This window comes from Eptesicus fuscus, chromosome 1 (genome assembly GCF_027574615.1).
Source record: "Eptesicus fuscus isolate TK198812 chromosome 1, DD_ASM_mEF_20220401, whole genome shotgun sequence".
Classification (NCBI taxonomy): Eukaryota; Metazoa; Chordata; class Mammalia; order Chiroptera; family Vespertilionidae; genus Eptesicus; species Eptesicus fuscus.
The window spans coordinates 89,260,581-89,280,410 of NC_072473.1; the positions used below are offsets into that span (position 1 = coordinate 89,260,581).

Genomic DNA, 19,830 nt, shown 5'->3' on the forward strand with positions numbered 1-19,830 from the left:
CAAACAGGTAAAGATCACTTTATTGCAAAGGCTCTCAAGTTATTATTCTTCTGTGAACAATCAACTGATTTAAAAAATCAATATTCTTTGTAACTAATCTCATTAGGCTGCAAAGAAATCAACCAATATCACCAAATAATCTATGCTAATTTTCAGTCTAGATTATTCTTAGACTTAATGGGGTTTTTTAGGCTTAATGTCCAGAACCTGTTTTTATGGTACATAATTGTAGTATTTGTTCAAAGGGAAAAGAAAATAAGGCTGCTTCCTCCACCCCATCCTCAGCACTCTTAAATATCCTCAAACCCTGAAATCATTATATCTGATGATGGACATTTAATTATATTCAGATCTTTCGCTTTAATAAACTGCTAGGCGAGATCTGTAGTTATTTCTCATGAGCAAACATCTATTATGCCAAAAGCTTTAAAAATAATTCCTTTAAGTAGAAATATATTCCATTAAATATACTTTACACTATTAATTTGTTTAACAACACCATTCCTCATCATTTAGAAATAAACTTCAGCCAGGTAAAATCACTGGAATTATAAATTAGCAAATTTCAAATTAATCAGATTTTACTACCTGACAGCAACTACGGAGTGTAATTACCATTGCATTCCGGAACTAAAATTGTTTTCACTTCAGAGTGAAAGGAAGAAAATAATTAAATGTATGTTTTAAATATAATTGTATGCAGGTTCAGTGTCCCACTACTTTAATATTGAGACTAAGAAATGTCAAAACCCTAATTCACATTATAGGAAACACTTATTTCATTTACAGAGCACTTGGTTTCTATTATGGACAACTGCATAAAACAGGATAGAAAGACAACATTCACAAAAGCTCTTCAAAGCATTTTATGAACGCTAACTAATCACTTAAAAATACCTGTGAAATGCATATTTCAGAGATGTAATAAACAAAGGGCAATTCTGGGACTTGGCCAAGGCTACAAGAAGAGACATTCTTGGCTAAATCTTACAACACAGAATTCCCTGGCTCCCAATGTAGAAAGAACATTTTTATAATATTTAGAACTCTTACAAAGCATCTTGCTCAATACCCTCATTAGATGAAAAATAAATAAATAAACCTAAAGCCCAGAGAAGTTAACTTGCTGATGTCACACTGCCAGCTAGTTGCAGAATTGGAACTAGAAACAAAGTTTGCATCTCCTAGCCCAAGATTCCCACTCTAGAATTTCTATTGTTCCTCCTTCTTGATGAGACCATTCCATAAGATGTGTGTTTCTATATGAAGTGAACCTCATTTTGTAAATATCTGAATGTACTCTAAAGAAACAAGAACTACAAAGAGCTATTTACTCCTACAATTACAAAAGGGTGAAGAAAGACCATTTCCAAAATCTTAATTCCAGAAGGTGTTTTAGGAAAGATCAGGGAGAAAAAGGTAAGTAAAAATTAAGCCAGTCATAGTATGGAAGAAAAATGAAATATATATCTAGTAGTATATTTTTTCTCAATGTAAATATTTCTAAATAACTTGATAGGAAATTTTAACTTGCTGATGGACTGTTACAATTTATCTCCAGTAGCACCTCTTCACTAAAGGAATTTACTAATATGTTGTATATCTGACCTATCTTTCCATATTTTCCTGATATTCTTTAAGCACTGACCTACCTTTTTCTTGCAAGTTTTGGCTACTCCTGTGGTGAGTACAACTAAAGACTAATAGCACTAGCCACAGTTTGTGTGAGCAGGTATTGTGTAATCTTCTCATCAGCTTTGACAATATCTCTTCAGACTAATCTGGGATATCCATGTTATTCGCATTGCTCAGACAAGACTGTAGATCATGCCAAATTGTGTGCTCTGTTTATGTTCTAGCAATCAGTATTTAACCATCCTACTCACCCAACTGAGTAAGATGGTTAAATACTTTAAAGAACATAAAAAATTAACTGCTGTACAACAGAGCAAAATTCTTACTCATTCAGTGCTCCTTAATACAGGAAAAGAACTGTTCACAGGAATGGCTATATATACTTGTGTGCATCTTTATTTCTTTTATTTGTTTCAGGAAATTGAATATCAATTACATTAAGTTTTTACTAGATATTCAGATATGTAGTCTTGCTTAAACCAAAATGAAAATACCAGATGTTTCTCAAATAAAATTACATTGGAAAGTAATCATTTGATTTTTTATAAGCACCTTCTCACATGTCAATTTCATTAGCAGAACTGTGTGAATCCTTATAGCTCCACAAAGGATTTACATAGACTACTGTAACTGTGGCTATGCCTTGGAATAACATAGTACCTATCTCCTTCACAATACAACAAGCAGAAAAACACAATTGTTGGACAGGTATATATTCATGGACATGCGTATGTATATGTATAGAGAATTCCTCATGCCATAATGGCATAAAGAATGTACTCTCCCATCTTTAACATTTCCATAGGAAAAGAAGGGTACTGACTTATTTGGTTTTGTTTGTTTGTTTGTTTTGGGTAGATACAACAATAAGAAGAGCTGGTAAGATGATAAGACAGAAAACAATAGTTAGTGGAACCAAAGGAGAAAAAAAGTAATGACTGCAAGGAGAATGGAAAGCCAGAAAGGTAGTGGTTCCTGCTATTTATGTAGCATCTTAATTTGGGGTCAAATCCATGAGGTTATGGAACTAAAATAGAAGTTGGGGTGGGAGGACAAAAATACAGAAGGACTGAGCAGATAACAAGTAATATCCAATTGCTAAGGACTTATGACTTACAGATTCTGACTTCCTCTGATCTCTCACTCCAGCTGAAAGAAGGATTAGCAATGAATGAGAAATCAGAAGTTTTTGCACTTCCTTCATCCTTTTGTTTTCTGCAGTATCTACATTCTTGATGGTTTTGGGGGGAGACTACTCGTCAGTGCTTCATTCGTATATTATTCCCAAATGCATATACCCAAGTAAGTCTTTATGCATCTTTGTCATGCACAAACAAAATTAATTCTTAAGTATTCACATTTATTTTTAAAAATGCCTTAAACTCCAAACCAAAGTGTTTGTGTGAGGAGTAGTAGTGGTGGAAACCAATGATTTTCAAATGTAAACTATTTACATACATGACTTTGCATGACCATTTTAAAACTGAAAAATGCCATTTAGAGAGTTTATCAGAATCAAATAGAAATAATGTATCCAGTGCTCCAATAAGAGGCCATATGGCCGAAACCGGTTTGGCTCAGTGGATAGAGCGTCGGTCTGCGGACTGAAAGGTCCCAGGTTCGATTCCGGTCAAGGGCATGTACATTGGTTGCGGGCACATCCCCGGTGGGGGGTGTGCAGGAGGCAGCTGGTCGATGTTTCTCTCTCATCGATGTTTCTAGCTCTCTATCCCTCTCCCTTCCTCTCTGTGTAAAAAAAAAAAAAAAAAAAAAAAGAGGCCATATGATTACCACACCATGTGCCCAGTCTCACTTTATCTGCTTGAGAAGCCCTCCCCAAATTCCTGCTCCTCCTTCAAGAAGGAATCCCTGAATGTTTCTAACTTCCTTATTGAGCACTGTTCCTGGCACATTAGAAAGCAGTTAACCAATAATTGTTGAGTAAATTGAAAAGAAGTTTATAATCTGAGTGATTATATAAGAATTTTGTTGAAGAAAAGATATATCCTGGAAGGTTTTTTAAATGTTGTTATTGATTCTGCTATTACTAAAAGCAAAGTTCAGGTAAAAGGAATATTCATTGTTAAGTTGTTAATTTTAGGCTATAAATCCTTAAAATGAAAAGAAATTAAATATGTACATTATCTTGTTAAAAATAAGTGTGATAACAAAAATGTCCCAGAATACATGCTTTCTTAAATTAAATAAATGCATCACTATAGTGATGATGGATTGCTCGAATGAAAAATCTCTGCTCTCATCTCAAATAATGATAATTTATCTGTTTAGTTGTCTCTCCACAACTTCCTAAGAAACTACTTAAATTACTTTGGGTAAATAAAATATCCAAACATTGTTAGATTTCCTGAAGTGTTTGTATATTAAATCTACAAAACTATCAAAATAAAAAAACATGTAAGATGTACAGTTTTACTGAAAGAAAGGTGAAGAATATAGCTCTACTAACTAAAAAATCTATATATATATATAAAAGCCTAAGCTCAACACAGGAGCTGCCCCCTGGTGGTCATTGTGCTCCACAGTGGGAGCACCGCACAGCTGACCAACAGGCACCAGACACAGGGCTCGCAGCTGGTGAGCGCAGCTGAGGTGGTGTGAGCCTCTTCCTATCGGGATTGACTGAGTGCAGTGGGGCCGGGATGAGCAGGAGCGGTGCGGCACCAGGCCCAGGCTCAGGCTCCTTCCTGGCCACCTGCCGGGGCCCGATCCCCCCAGGCCATACAGAGGGACCCCACCCGTGCATGAATCCATGCACGAATCTATGTACTCGGCTTCTAGTACATTAATTTAAGCTTTTCAAATAGTTTTATGACTTTGTTTTAATTTTGGTGGCATCAGATATAGAAGCAAAAGTACAGAAGTTCCATGAAGACAATGTAGTTAACAATATGAAAATCTTAATTTTTGTAAATCCTGAACTATTTTGATGAGTAAACAATTTCTAATAATGTTTATCTATGATGGATGAAAAACTTTTCAATAATATGCACATCACATACCCAATCTCAAAAGGCATGTCAGTTAAAGAAAGTCATCATTTGCTATATTTTACATTACTTATACTTGTGTAAAAATCTGAGTTACCAAAAGACTTTTAGAATAATATATGACATTTTTCTCAATATTCCAATTAAAACAAAATTATGTTATTATTTTTTAAAATTATATTTATATACTTTCATCCAAAGAGGAGTTATACCATTCACATCTGTATCATAAATGTTATAACTAAAAATGAGATCTAGAGGATTGCCTAGTCTTCCCATCTCTTTTTCCCCCCTGAATATTTGTAAATATTGGTTTCAAATACTTACAGAGCAATCACAATAATGTTTTGCTCACCAGAAGCAATCACTTTCATGGAAAGCCAATCCTAATGACTCATTAAGATAATACTATTTAAAGTTTCCACGAAAAGAGGCCCTTTATATTAAATTGCTTTAATTTTGTTTTTACCACTCCCCAAGCCTAACCATGAAAACTTTAAATTTCCTGTAGAAACTATTGTTGACTAAAAATAAAAAGTTTCAACTATATAATGAATGAAAAATATCATAAATTTCAAAGAAGCTCAACTTCAAACTTGAAGCCTGAGATCCAATGTCATAACATGGGGCTTAACAGTTTTCATAGAGGTATAGTTTATGGTCATGGAATTTGCCTACTATGGTGACATCCAAAAGATTTAGCAACCAATTCAATACCTCTATTTTCATGACTATTTGGAGATTCTTCTCATTTTCAAATTTAGAATTCCTTTCTTCAGTGATTTTAAATTAGAAAGGTTGTTTGTTTTTTCTTAAAAAATGGGGGTATAGAAAGAGTTACACTGAAATATGTCAAATATATGGTGGTTACGTCTAAATTATAAAAACTAGCCAAAAAGCATATAATTTCAAATTGCTATGCCTGAAAACATATTTAGCAATTCAATGATAATCTATGTTCTAAGACATCATTAATTCACCTATACTAATAAAAGGGTAATATGCTAATTAGACTGGGAGACCTTCCAGGAGACCTTTGGGACGTCCTTCTGGACAAAGCCATGGTGGCGGGGCGGAGGCAGAGGCAGTTAGGGGTGATCAGGCCAGCAGGGGAGGGCAGTTGGGGGCAATCAGGCCAGCAGGGGGGGAAGTTGGGGTGACCAGGCCGGCAGGGGGGACAGTTGGGGGCCGGCAGGGGGGACAGTTGGGGGCGAGCAGGCTGGTGGGGGTGCATTTGGGGGCAATCAGGCTAGCATGCAGAGTGATTAGGGGTGATCAGGCAGACAGGCAGGTGAGTGGTAGGAGCCAGTGGTCCCAGATTGTGGGAGGTATGTCCAACTGCCAGTTTAGGCCTGATGGGATCGGGCCTAAACTGGCAGTCGGACCTCCTCCAAGAGGTCCCAGATTAGAGAGGGTGCAGGCCCGGCTGAGGCCTAATGCACGAATTTCGTTCACTGGGCCACTAGTGTTATATAAAGTGTTTATGTGTTACAAACTAACCAAAGGATTATTCCAGGGTTATGTCTAACTTCCTTACTTGGATACAATGGTGGTCCAATTCAGGGGGAGGGGGGTGCAGAATCATTTATTTTCCTTTATTTCATGTTCTGTTATTACTAACTAAAGTAAATGTGATTTTGATAAAAGGAAATAAAAATCCAGTTCATCTTCTAGGGTGACCTTAGGTTTAAGCTATATGCAATTTAAATTTGGGTTTCATGACTGCCTTTTTAATTCTGCTTCAACCAGTAAATTCAGAACTAACCACTTATGTCTTCAAAATCAAATATATGTTTTAAATAATCAATTATTTCTTGTGGAATTCTGAAGCTACATAATACAAATAAAATACTCCTTCCCTTTAGCTAGCATATATTTATTCATTCATTCCTCATTCAGCTTAATCTAAATCAGAGATGCTACTGAGCATTTTTATGAGTCTTCCAATACAGTATGTGGCCATTTTGTTTACATTCCAATAATACTGTTCATTCAATAAGTAAAAATATATATGTTCGAGGGCTTCCAGAATTACCAATTTTTGAGGTTCAGATTTGTAAAGCACAGAACAACATAAATTGTATTCCAAAAAGAGTGAAGAGACAGCAGAATCAAGCTTAAAATAATACTCTAACAGCTAATAAGCATTAGCAAATTGATGAATTTGGATCATGTTTTTGTATTTGTCAACTAAAATGCATTTGTTTAACCTGGGACCTCCAGTATCCCCTTGTATTCCATAAGCATCTATAGATGCAAGTGGCAGATTTTTTAAATTAAATTCAAAATATCGTGGCGTGTGAAAATGGTTTCCATTTTGGACGCGTGGCAGTTAACTGGAGTATAGCAGCTTTTACTGACAGTGTAAGGTAGACTCCTTAAACTTGACAAACACCAAAATCAATCAACTCACTATGCCTACCCCAAAATGTGTAGAGATGTGAATGCTGAATTAGTTCAATCATTGGTAAGTACTGAGAACTTCCGACTTTGCTAGATGTTACAAATATACAATATTCCCTGGCCACAAATCCTTTACAAATGAATCAGGCAGACTGCATATTCACATATAAAACACAAGTAAGCATATATATATATATATTACGACAATAAGCCTTAACTATCCAGAATCCTGGATAGCATAGTATTCTAGTCAGTTAATTAAATGATTTAAATTTAAAACTGGGATAGGTTAACTCTTAGAATATGAGAACTCATTTATTTTTCACTTTTTTAATAAAAAGTTTATCTTTATTGTTTAAAGTATTACAGATGTCCCCTTTTTTCCCCCATTGATGCCCCTCCTCCCCACTCCTGTCCCCTCCCCAGGCATTCACTGCACTGTTGTCTGTGTCCATGGATTATGCATATATGCATATAAGGTCTTTGGTTGATCTCCTCTCTACCCCCTGTTCCCTCTGAGGATCCTTATACTATTTTTCACCTTTTGGTAGAAATCTTTCTTCCCTTTACCATCTTCAAGTCAAGCCTTTTAAAAATATCTCCTAGTGAACATAACATACAACAGCTATTGTACTTCAGAGGTAGATATAGCAATGTGCAAGTAACATCTGTCATTCCTCACCCTTGCCTGACTCCTACCCCCATATGCTTTGATAAGGAATACAGATGCTACTGAGAGGAAAGTGGCTCTTTCCTTTACACTCCAATATACACTGAGTGGCCAGATTATTATGATCTCTGAACGCATAATAATCTGGCCACTCAGTGTGTGTGTGTGTGTGTGTGTGTGTGTGTGTGTGTGTGTGTGTGTGTGTATTAGAGGCCAGGTGCATGAATTTGTGCATGGGTGGGGTCCGGCCAGCCTGGCCAGGGGGAGGGGACACAGGCGGTTGGCCGGCCTGCCTGCTGGTCGAACTCCTGGTTGAGGGTACAATTTGCATATTAGCCTTTTATTATATAGGATATACACTGAGTGGCCAGATTATTATGCGTTCAGAGATCATAATAATCTGGCCACTCAGTGTATATAACAAGAAAAACATCCTATACCTTGAAGGCAGATGCTCTCAAACTAAAATATGAATAAGAATCATGTGGGATGAATATTTAAAATGTGGAAGTCTATAGAAATCTAGAGGTGAGGCCCAGTAGTCTGCATTTTGAACAAGCACTCCAACTGATTTTCATGCCTAGTTTACTAAACTTGGAGGAACACTGTTTTAAAAGTCAAGGTCGTTAACCCCCACTCAAGATAACCCCAGCTATAGTGAGATTCTGTTTTCTTTCTCAGCCCCTGGCCTTCCTCAGTATATCAACATTGGCTGCTCACCACTAGTTGTCAAGCCACACTGTCCACAGCTATTATCTTGCCCTCCCACACCCCAGATCCTTCCAGGTCTGGGAGAGTCTGAAAGCAAGGTCACCATCTGGCTGTCAGATAGGCACAAAGGCAGATAGACAGATGTAAAGTGGAAACTGTGAAGTATAGCAATTAGGAGACAAAGGTAGTAGCAGTTATATTGATGTGCAGTATAAATTGAAAAGTTAAAAATTTGTTTCAAACTTTTTTGATGAGGAAAGAATGCAGAAGACAACAAAGCTAGGCACCTGTGGTCTGGCTACAGCTCTGCCACCAACTAGCTTTGTGACTTCCGGTGTTATGTTCCCTCATCCCTAGAATAGGGAAGTTGCCACTTTCTTTGCCAGACTCCCAGCAATGTTATGAAAACCAACTGAACTTGTATTTGTGAAAGCACATTGGAAATACAAAGCACAATACAATGACACGTGGTGCTTTTTAGCAGAATAATCTCTCTCTCTCTCTCTCTCTCTCTCTCTCTCTCTCTCTCTCTCTCTCTCTCTTGTCATAATAAACACAGTACCCTATATATCATTGAAAGTTTTCTTGATACTGAATGTCTTATATTATCTCAGGGTCTTTTTATGAAAATAAATTCTCATTGACAAAAAGGTAAAGAAAAATGCAGACCCTTGGACATACCCTGAAGTTGATTTTTTGAATATATCCTTGAAATCGGCTTGTTTTAAAGACAATTGTCTCCGTCTCCTAAAAGTGGAGTGCAAAAAAAAATCTGGTTAATTGTGGCTTTATTGTATTTTGTTTACATTTTTCAAAGCATACTCTGCAAATATTTTAGCTGTAAATTAATAAGCCATGTCTATGTCTAACCAGTTAAGACCACACAACTATTAAAAAATATCTAAATTAACATTTTTAAAACTTAACTTAAAAGCCATAAGACTCTATTTGTTTTTAGAAGCTCTCTTAATGTTTTAGAAAGTCTGACATAAAGATTGACATTAAATACAACATTTATTGGCAGCTGATCTAAAAGACTAATCTAGCCAAATTTGGACACAAGGAAACACTTTTCCAGTAAATATATATTCAGCCTTGGAATGCTTTGTCATTTTCTAGCTTTGTAAGCCCAAAGTTCAATTATTTGCTGATATACTGTTTGTCCATAAAAACCTGAACACAAATGACACCCATTACAAGCTTTCAGAGAACAGATGGCTAATGTTCTTCTAGGTTCATTTACTAGCAATTTTCTTATTTTCATAGTGCTTGTAATTAATAAAAATATATAAAGAGATGTACTGTCTCCAAACAAAAGATTTTGTTTTTGTGAGTTCTGTTATATATCTGTCTCCTTTGGGCTAATACAAAAGGCAATAGTGAACTTACTTCTGGTACTGCCTCCGGAATGCAGTTTTAAAAATAAAGACTACTACAGAAGCATTGCAGTATATACAGTCAACTCTCTTAAACATTTTAAAGAAAGCTGGTAGGTGTTTAAGGTGCTCTAACACAAATTGAATTTATTTACATTTATTTCATTTATGTCATTTTTCACTTATAGAAGGTAAACATTACTAAGCAATACTCTTATCTAACTTTGCCTTAAAAATAAACAGTTTGGGCTTTTTTCTGGGTCATCTCTCAAAGCACTATTGCATTATTAAAGTCACAACTAAATCAAAGTTATAGTCTAATAGTATCTTTAGGAAGACTTTGGCAGAGAACTTACACAAAACGTTATCCTAAATCTAATGACTTCTTATGCAAAAGGTAGGCAGCAAGTATTTTATTTATTTTTTTAAATCGTAAATTCAACACAGCATCTCCTTAATGACAATATTATTTCAAAGTCTACTTTTAAAATGCTATATATATAAAATTATTATTTTTGAATTATAAAAAGCTACAATGGGTTAAATTCATATTTGTCATCTTTTAACACTAAGCTTCACCAAGAAGATAACAATTATATATAATTTTTGCTTTAAAAAACATTAAAGTATCTTTAAATACAGCTTATTTTATATTCTTATTAATATTATCCCTTTCCTTTGTGTGTTTAAGAAGAATCTGGTGTGCCACCTTCTGGTAACTGAATGAAATTATGTATCTACACAAGTCACTATCCTTTATTTTAACTTTAAAAATACATATATATTTCTAAACATGTATTACATTTAAGCTATATAAATAAATCTACAGCATATTCTGAAATAAAGTAAAAATTCCTTCGTGTTCTTTTTAAATTAAAGCTTTATATATGCTTCCTATGATTTTTGCATGGTTACCAATATGTCTCCTGAATTCTACAATACATATAAAATTGATTTTTGTACACCGCTTCACAGCCACACATAAAAACAACAGGCTTGCTATTTTAATGAATAAGCAACAGCAGTAAATAAAGGAAAAGAAAGGTCTCTTACCAATAAGCCCATTTTTCTCTTAAGGTTTGAACTCTCATCATTTGTCATGTTCTTGTGGATCCCTCTCTCATCAAATTCTCTGGAGTTTTAAAGTTGAGAGCTGCGATGCACAGCTAGGCTCTGCTACATAGTAGCGCACCCCAGTGCCTCTGCCTGGTGTAACACCTCAATTGTAGCTCCCAAAAGCAGAAACAGGCTTTACATATTCAAAAACCTATGCACTGTACACCTTCCCTTGATAGGAAATTGTGGTCGGCATGGTTGAACTATTTATATTTCATATCTTAATTCCTGGCCAGATAGAAGATCATAACGACATGACTCTCGAGCTTAGCTCCACAACTATGAATGGGAACAAAAGTGTTCATCTTCAGTTCAGAGCAGAGGCAGGGTGAGGCAAATATTAATACCAGATCTGACTTAGAAAAAAACATGTTTACATGAAAGTAACCTTAAATATTTATTATCTTTAAGTCTTCCTTCTCTAGTGTCCCTAGTAGCTAGTCATTAAGTCCTACATTTTATTTTTTATTTATTTTCTAGGAATCTATTCCCTACTGTTTCTTTGTTTTAAACAAATGAGCTACTTCAGAAAATAGTTGTAACTGCTCTCTGCATCTCCCATCTTCAATCTATCAATCATATTGCTTCTAGATAGCTATCTTAAAATACTGCTGCACATGATATAAATTAAGTGGTCAATAAACATTTTATTCAACACATGTTAAGCATTTGCTACATAATAGGTGGGTACTCTGCTAGGTGATATAATTGATGTGAAGGAGAATAAGACACAACCCCTTGCTTGCAGGAAGATCCTAGTTGAATGAGAAAACAGACATGTACTCAGACATGTATATCCATATAGAAGCTTTAGTAGAGATTTGAGGGAGTACAATGTGCTGGGAGGATCAGGAAAGTCTTCAGTATGACTGGAAGGAGTTTAGGGTACATAGTGTTGAGGTTGTAAATTTTAAGGTATATGGGCCTTATATGCTAGTGAAGAGGTTTGGATTTTACACTATGTGCTGTGAGAAGCCATTTGCTGAATAAATGGATCAGTTAAGGAATTAATCAAGCATCTATGCCCAGCACTAAGAACTTACTACAAGCTGGCCAATCTAGTTTTCCAATGAACTCACTGTCTAGTATCCCCTAAACCAACTTTCCATTCTATATCTCTTGGAATTAGACAAAAGACAGAGAAGCAATCCATTCTATATTGCAAACTTGCTTTGCTCTTTCTCACCTTTGCTCCAGAGGTCCTCCTGCATGAAATCTCTTCACTTTCTAAACACAACTCATCCCTCCAGATCCAGCTCAAATGCCATTCTTTTCTGTGATGTATTTCATTGCAATTTGAGTCTACAGTGATTAAATGTTCCTTCATTAAACCATTCCTTATTTCTAATCTTTGGTACACAATGTTCAAGAAACCTTTTTGGTCCTTTGCCTATAAAGTGAAGCAAGATGGTGAAGAGATAATACTAAGGCAAAAGTCAGAACCTGAGGGCAAATGGCCTAAGAAAGCATATCTCCCCAGACTTCACAGTATATACTAATTTCAGTAACTTCCTTCACCACTCTCAAGTCTGAAAAAGAAAGGATATGAATTGCAAAAAGAACTGGATCTGTATTAGTCAGCAACTCTGCATTACTATGCAACATTGCTGGTTGTATACATCACAGCTCTGCTTTGAAAATTCCAGAGAAATGATGAGAAAGGGATATCAACACAATAGCAGAAGCTATGGGGGTAGGGGACTGTGATTGTGTTTTACTACTTGCAGTAGACCAAGAGAATTCACCTGAACGTGCATACAGGAAACACAAAGAATTTATGAAGAACACAGAAAGAAATGGGAGAGTAAGGATTGGGGATTTGGATCCAGAAGGTTTAGAATCTCATAAGGAATTGTGCGGGTTCAGAAAGAGCCACCCCAAGATGTGCCTTAGTGCTGTGCAAATTATTTTGATCTATTGGCAACTGAGACCCTGCTGGCTGAAGAGAAACTTCTGCTCTTCCCTTGACTGTCTAGAACAGTGGTCGGCAAACTGCGGCTCCCGAGCCACATACAGCTCTTTGGCCCCTTGAGTGTGGCTCTTCCACAAAACACCACGTGCCCTAATTAAGTTAATAACAATGTACCTACCTATATAGTTTAAGTTTAAAAATTTTGGCTCTCAAAAGAAATTTCAATCGTTGTACTGTTGATATTTGACTCTGTTGACTAATGAGTTTGCCGACCACTGGTCTAGAAGAATTTAAATTAGGAGCCTGGTTCAGGATAAGAGTTATCAGGAAAAATGACTTTTTACCTATCTTATGGCAGGACAAACTACTAATTATTGAACATGTGCTGTCCCTGCAGTTACTGTCTGAAGCCCTAATGTGCATCACTTCATCCTTAGTTCAGAATGTCTTTTTGTTGTTGTTGTTGTTGTTGTTAATCTTCACATGAGGATATTTTCCCATTGATTTTTATAGAGGGTGGGAAGGAGGGGGAAAGACAAACATCGATGTGAGAGAGACACATTGATAGGTTGTCTCCCACACATACCCTGACCAGGACCAGGATCAAGCCTGCAACCTAGGTATGTATCCTTTACGGGAATTAAACCCTAGACCCTTCAGTCCTCATGAGCTGACACTCTATCCACTGAGTCAAACTGGCTAGAGCTAGCTCATAATGTCTTAAATACAATTCCCTTTTCTGTCTCTGAACCTCTCCTGCATGTGGGGTCCCTTACTCTCTCATGTATATGAGGTTCCCATACATACTGGTATGTATGTATTAAATTTGGTTATTTTCTCTTGCCAATCTGTTTCATGTCTATTTGATTATTAGACCAGCCAGAAGAACCTTGAGGGTGGTGGAAAGTTTGTTCCTCCCCCATAGTAATAAGTGAGAAAATCCAAGTGTAAGAAAGAGATGCATTAAAAAAGGGATAAAAGTGTTAGCTGGGAAATTAATCTAGGACAAAAAGCTTTACCAGAGAAACATGTTCTGAGGTGTAAATATTTAGTGTTCTCTCCTGTGGAACCACACCCCATTATGCTCAGTGTCAAATACCCAGACAAGCTTTCCTTGATGTTGGCATTTAACATTCAGCTTTGTCTTATCCTCCTTATGCATACATAATCTCTTAGATTTATGCAATGATGCAAAAACCATGGTGCTTTCTTTTATGTAGACAATAAAAAATATTTTCATCTATTCAACCACTTAATGTTAAAGTGAGTTAAGAGGATTCTGCCAATAATTTCAAAAAGTCATTGATACTAGAAAATACTTTCTCAATGACTTAAAAATTTCCCAGATTTATCTGTCTACATGGTTCTTCTTGTTTATTGAGCACATAAATTGACCACTTTCCTTTCTATTAACTTATAAATAAAATATTCAAATGCAAAAATAAAACAAAGAATGTAATTTTGGGTATGTGTCACACTTTTCTCAAGAAATCTTTAAAAAAATGGTAGTACTTAAGGGACATAAAAATAATTTAAGCCACTGAGTCTTCAGAAGAATGTTTCTAAGCTATGTATCAATGGTACCATAGATTTTTAGAACAAAGAGAAAATAAACTAGACCATTTCCTCATTTAGATTTGTGGGAAACAGAATAATTGCCTGAGTATTACCTTGAGACTTGGCAGGAAAAAAAAAGCAATAATCATTTTGTATTATACTTTAAACTAGAATAGGAATTTTATCTAACTAATTCATCTAGAAGTTGTAAAAGGAGAAAAAATTGGAGTAACTACCGCCTGGTAGTCCATAGTAAGTCTCATATTATTAGCAATTTCAATGACAAAGTCTATGTCACTCTAGTATAAATAATTCATTTACATTCCATGTAAAATACCATCACCATGTTATCTCATCCAAGGTACTCTTCTCCTTTCTTTTGGTGTATATAAGATGGCTCAGAGCACAGTGAGTTAAGAGTTCTCTATCATGCAGTTATATCCTTAGATGGCAGATTTTGAGAAACACAGATCTAAAGAAAGGTTGGTCAAGGGTATTTATATTGGGAGCAGTAGATCATATTCCTACATCCCAGAAGTTCGTATTTCAAGTGAATTATCAGACTCCAGTAGTATTACCAGTCAATCTAATGGGAAAGATGGGGTCAAAGTGAAGAAAATGATTTGAAGTGCCTTTTCCTGTTACTAATAACTCTGCCTGTACTGTCACTGGATTAGAAAAAAATGGCAAAGGAAGTAGAAGGCCACAGTTGCACAACCTCCCATTCCTATTTGAATGAATCATAACCTTATTACATATCCCTAAAATGTAACAAAACTCAGGTCATACCACTATAAGGTAACAGAAATGATTGAGAATAATTCATGCGCAATTCAAATGGCCTAATAGATATCAATTATTCTAGGTTGACTATAAAATATGTCCACTTATAAGTCTTCTCCTACCCATTACTATTAAAAATAGTTATAGTGAGACTCTGAAAGGACCTAAGATACACATGACAAACCATTGGGAAGAAGAAAATTTTATCACGTAAATTTGAAAACATGGCAATAAGCTAAATGACATTCTACACACAGAAGGGTAGACATATGGAGTTAATGAGGAAGTTAAAATATTTCTATTTGTCAATTACTTTCCAACCTAATTTTCCAATCCAGATACTCCACAAATTACTTTACTTGTTTTAAATGTCAAGTGATAGTCTCAGCGAGCAGAATTCCAAGTAAAAAAGTTTATTATACCTTTTAATTTTTAAGAGTCTCATTTCCATTTTCACCCAACCCCAAGGTAGGCAATGCAGGTGTTAATATTCCCATTTTACTAGTGAAAAAACAAAGTTATTAGATGATTTGGCTCAAGTGACGTAGCTGCTGAGAGAACTAGAAAACAAGAATCCAGGTCCCTTGACACTTAATTTGGTGTTCATTAGTCGCTTCTATATTGTATTTATTTTAGGGGTCAAAAACACAAATATGATTTCTAAATACTACCAAACAGGAAAGAAAAAGAAAAGTCTTTACACACTTATCCTGAGGAAGTAAAAGGCTAGAGGGATGGAGGAATAGGTTATGAAAGATATAGAATGCTATATAATTAAATTTGCAGAACTATCAACCTATACCAAGAAGAAATTTTTTCCCAGTGCCAACTTACAGAGACCCCTTTTATCCCTCAATTAGCAATTTCTTGGTATAGACCTTAAAAGTTCTATACTCTCATCCTCAATGGTTTAGCAAATGATATCTCTCCACTTGGAATTCCTTGCCCTCCTTGTCTACCAAGCAAATATTTTTAGCCCTACTTGTCTCCAAGCATATCTCCTTCTATGAAACCATTTCTTATATCCCTTAGCAAATTCCAGTGCAAGGTTTTCCAAACTGGCATGGCACTTTAAATATTATAGCTCCTTTCACTTTGGATTATCACTGTTTCCATAAATTATAAAGGAGACTGTAAACTTCTGAGAGCTGCAGTTGTGTCTCCTTTATGTTTTTATTATGCCTAACTCAGTGCCTATCTCACAGTAACCCTAACTTTAGGAGGAAATTTTGGTGAAATTAAGTCAGCAGAGGGAGCCTCTCTCCTCTATGACTAAGAACAGTTTTCAGATGATAATTAAACAAGAAATCATTAAAGGGTCTTATCTTTCCTAAACTAAGATATGAATAGTAAGAAATAAAAGATTACAATTACAAACAGTGTACCTAAATGACTCCTTATGATGTTTGTGTGGTAGACCCTGTTTGTTCCTAGCAGGTGCCTAGCATATTATGTATACAACTAAGGGGTGAAGTGACTGGTAAGCTAACCTGAGCAAAGGAAACAATTAGCTACAATAAGGAAGGGAAATGCCAATCATCATTTGTCCACGTCATGATAGTAGAACTGGTAAAGCTAGAAACTGAAGAAATGCTTTTTGATAGATTGTCACCACCAAGACCAGTTAACACTGAAATATGAAATAGCATCTCCTAAAACCAATTGTTTCTACAGACTGCTAATTGAAAAGGATAAAAGCATATTTTGGACTGTTACATCCTATTAAATTATTGTATCTAGTGATAATGAAAGAGTACACCACAAAATCCAATTTTATCAATAACTGCTCCACTAGATTTAACAAAAATATAAAATAACAGTGAATTCAACCAAGCAAGCCATGGTACATCACCAATACCTAGTAACTCAAATGGTATGCTGAGCAGTAAAGAGGAAAATACACAAACTAACACAGGAGGGCCCAATACTAACAAGCCCCTGTAATTGCAAAATAGAAAAAATATACATATTTGACAAAGACTTATGAATCTTCTGTTCCAATATGAGAATTATAATTTAGGTTAAGGAAACGTCTCAGATCCCTATCTCACCCCATATCATGGCCTCCCTTTTTATGCAAACTGGTAGGGTAGAAATATCAAGGATATTAACATAATGAACATTATAAAGAATAAAAGGTTCCCCATAGGGAAGAGCCTATTCACAACGAGGTTTCACATATGCATAGGGGGCGGAGGCTTCTGCAGCTGTGAAGGCTAACTTATGCAGATCATTAACCACTGTCCTCTAGTGTGTACTGGGATACTGTTTGAAAGACTGGAGGCTTTTATTTAAACAAAAATAATGTGGCCTTATAAAATAGAGCTGTGTTTTGCTAACACTGGACTTGAATTTTGCTATTGGGACACAGAAATAGTATATAAGTTTCATGGGCTAGTTGGAAACACAAGAGTCATAAAAAGCCTTTGGTGTTCTGGATCCTAAAGGAAAGATTGGCTCAGAAGCCACAGAGAACAGCCAGATAGCCAGGAAGGCAGACACTAACAGTTAAATGAAGAAGCCCCAATACAATTAAAAAACAGTAGCACAAACCGGGATTATGTATGTATTAACCAAGTCAAAAGTGAATTTAATACCCCATCACTTCTAATCCAAATTTTAGAATTAATTAGTGTTCTTTATTGCTTTCATCATCTCAATAGTTTATTCAAAAACTTCCATTGTTCCTTATTTGTGTGGATGTATTTGTAAATTCCACTTTCAAGGTCCCCTCAGCCCCAGCACACTTTATTTATTCAACCCTATTTTCCATTATAGGCCATCCCATATTTGTACACAACTGGAAAACACAGAACCCTTCTAACCAGAATTGCCATGGGAGCTATAACTTTTAAAATGCACTTTATTATTTCTGTGGATTCTAGAGAGGAATATGCAAAAACAATTTGGGAAGAGGAAGGTGGAGTAGAAAGGGAAATTAACAAAGGCTTTCCCTGTCCCCAAATATCTTCTCCTACAGTGCCAACTCTCTCTCAACAATAAAATTTCTCCCTCCCTCCTTCCCTATCCATCTATCCCCTTTCTCCTCTCTTTCTCTCCCTCCCTCTACCTCCCTCCCCCTTTCATTATTTGCTCTGTACTACTGCCAGAAATTCCAGCAATTGCAGGTTCATTTGAGCTAAAAAGAAGCCTGTTAAAATTATAAGTACAGCTGCCAGGAGGAGATGCCTATCAGTTTATTCTCACATTGGCAAATAGCAAAGAGCTGTTGCCCTCAGGGAATGGGGAAGGCTGGTGGTGAGAGTTTGCATTTTGGAATCCTTGTAACCTTGGTTGGTGTGCTATTTGAAGGGAGCTGGAGGGGACTTGGGGGATAAAGAAACTACATCTAGAAATAGAGAAAAGAAAACTGAGATATAAAAAAGGGTCATAGGAGAACAGCAAAGCTCAACTTCCTCTTCTACTCAGTGTTTCCTAGCCCAGAACCTACCATGCCTTTCCTGACCCCCTGCTAACTTGGAGCTCAAGCTAGTATTGTCCATGGATATATCAGCCACTTAAGTAGGTTAAATACAATATTTGGGGCATGGCAAGAAACCTTGTTATCCGGTATATGATGTGTCATGTCCGAGCAAATGATTTCTAAATAAACCTTTGGAACACTCATCATTATTAGGTTGGGAACCTGCACTTTTCAACATATGCCTCCTCCTCACCCCACTCCATCTCCCAGCCTCCCACACCAAACACATCCTAGTTAAGCTGATCTTTTCTCTGTTTTGGAGATGCTAGGTGCTTTTTTTTTCTGTCATCATCCACATTCAACTCATAAACCATCCCCCTTGCCTAGATTGTGGCCACTCCTTTGTTCACATAAGTTCTGCCTGTTCTTAAATTCCAAATTATGCTCTACCTTTTTGAAACCTAATTTGATGTCTCTAACACTCACTAAATGCCCTCTTTTCTAAACTCTTACAGTAGTTACCACACATTGTTCTTATTTCACTTTATTGTGCTCAACTTCCAAAATGAAGTCTGTAAGCTAAATTTCTATAGGAAGAGGCCATTCATTCATCCACCCAAACAGTTAATAAGCATTTACTTTGTAACAAGTGTTTTAGGCTGGAAGTTGAAACCCGAGTAAACCCAGTTCCTTACCCTCAAAGTGGTCACAGCCCATGGAATATCAAGTATAGTCACAATACCATGTGAGATGCACTACATTGGATGTATATTCAAGGAGATATTAGTGTTCATACAGAGCCTTAGCTGGGCTAGGACAGGGAATCAGGGAAAGTTTCACAGAGGCAACACCTGAGTTGAGTGTTTAAGAACAAGCATGAAGGAGAAACCAAGATGGCGGCATAGGTAAACACCTAAACTGCTGCCTTGAGCAATAATTTCAAAACTACAACTAAAAGACAAAACGGACATCATCCAGAACCACAGGAAGGCTGGCTGAGTGGAAATTCTACAACTAGAAGGAAAGAGAAAAGCACACTGAGACTCAGAGGAGCGGCGCGCGCGCGGAAAGGGCTGGCAACTGACTATGCAGCTGCCTTTCTCAATCGGGAGGGAGACCAAAGCTCCCAATGCTCTGAACTCCAGTTCCGGGAGAGACTCTGGGGACCCAGACTCATTCAGGGAGAAACTGGACTGTCTGGCAGAAACTCGAGGGCGGCTTTCTCTAAGAGGTGC

General features: G+C 36.4%; 1 protein-coding gene across 2 annotated transcripts in view; it reads right to left on the reverse strand.

Moving 5' to 3' along the window:
• The window catches only part of KLHL13 (kelch like family member 13), a 138,712-nt gene that overhangs the window by 78,734 nt on the left and 40,148 nt on the right, over nucleotides 1–19,830 (reverse strand). The window contains exon 2 of one of the 2 annotated variants that reach the window (XM_028133117.2): nucleotides 9,109–9,174. The exons of the other annotated variant lie outside the window; for it this stretch is intronic. The gene's annotated coding sequence lies outside the window, so the exon portion shown is untranslated. The remainder of the gene's footprint in view (nucleotides 1–9,108; nucleotides 9,175–19,830) is intronic. 2 annotated transcript variants of the gene reach the window in all.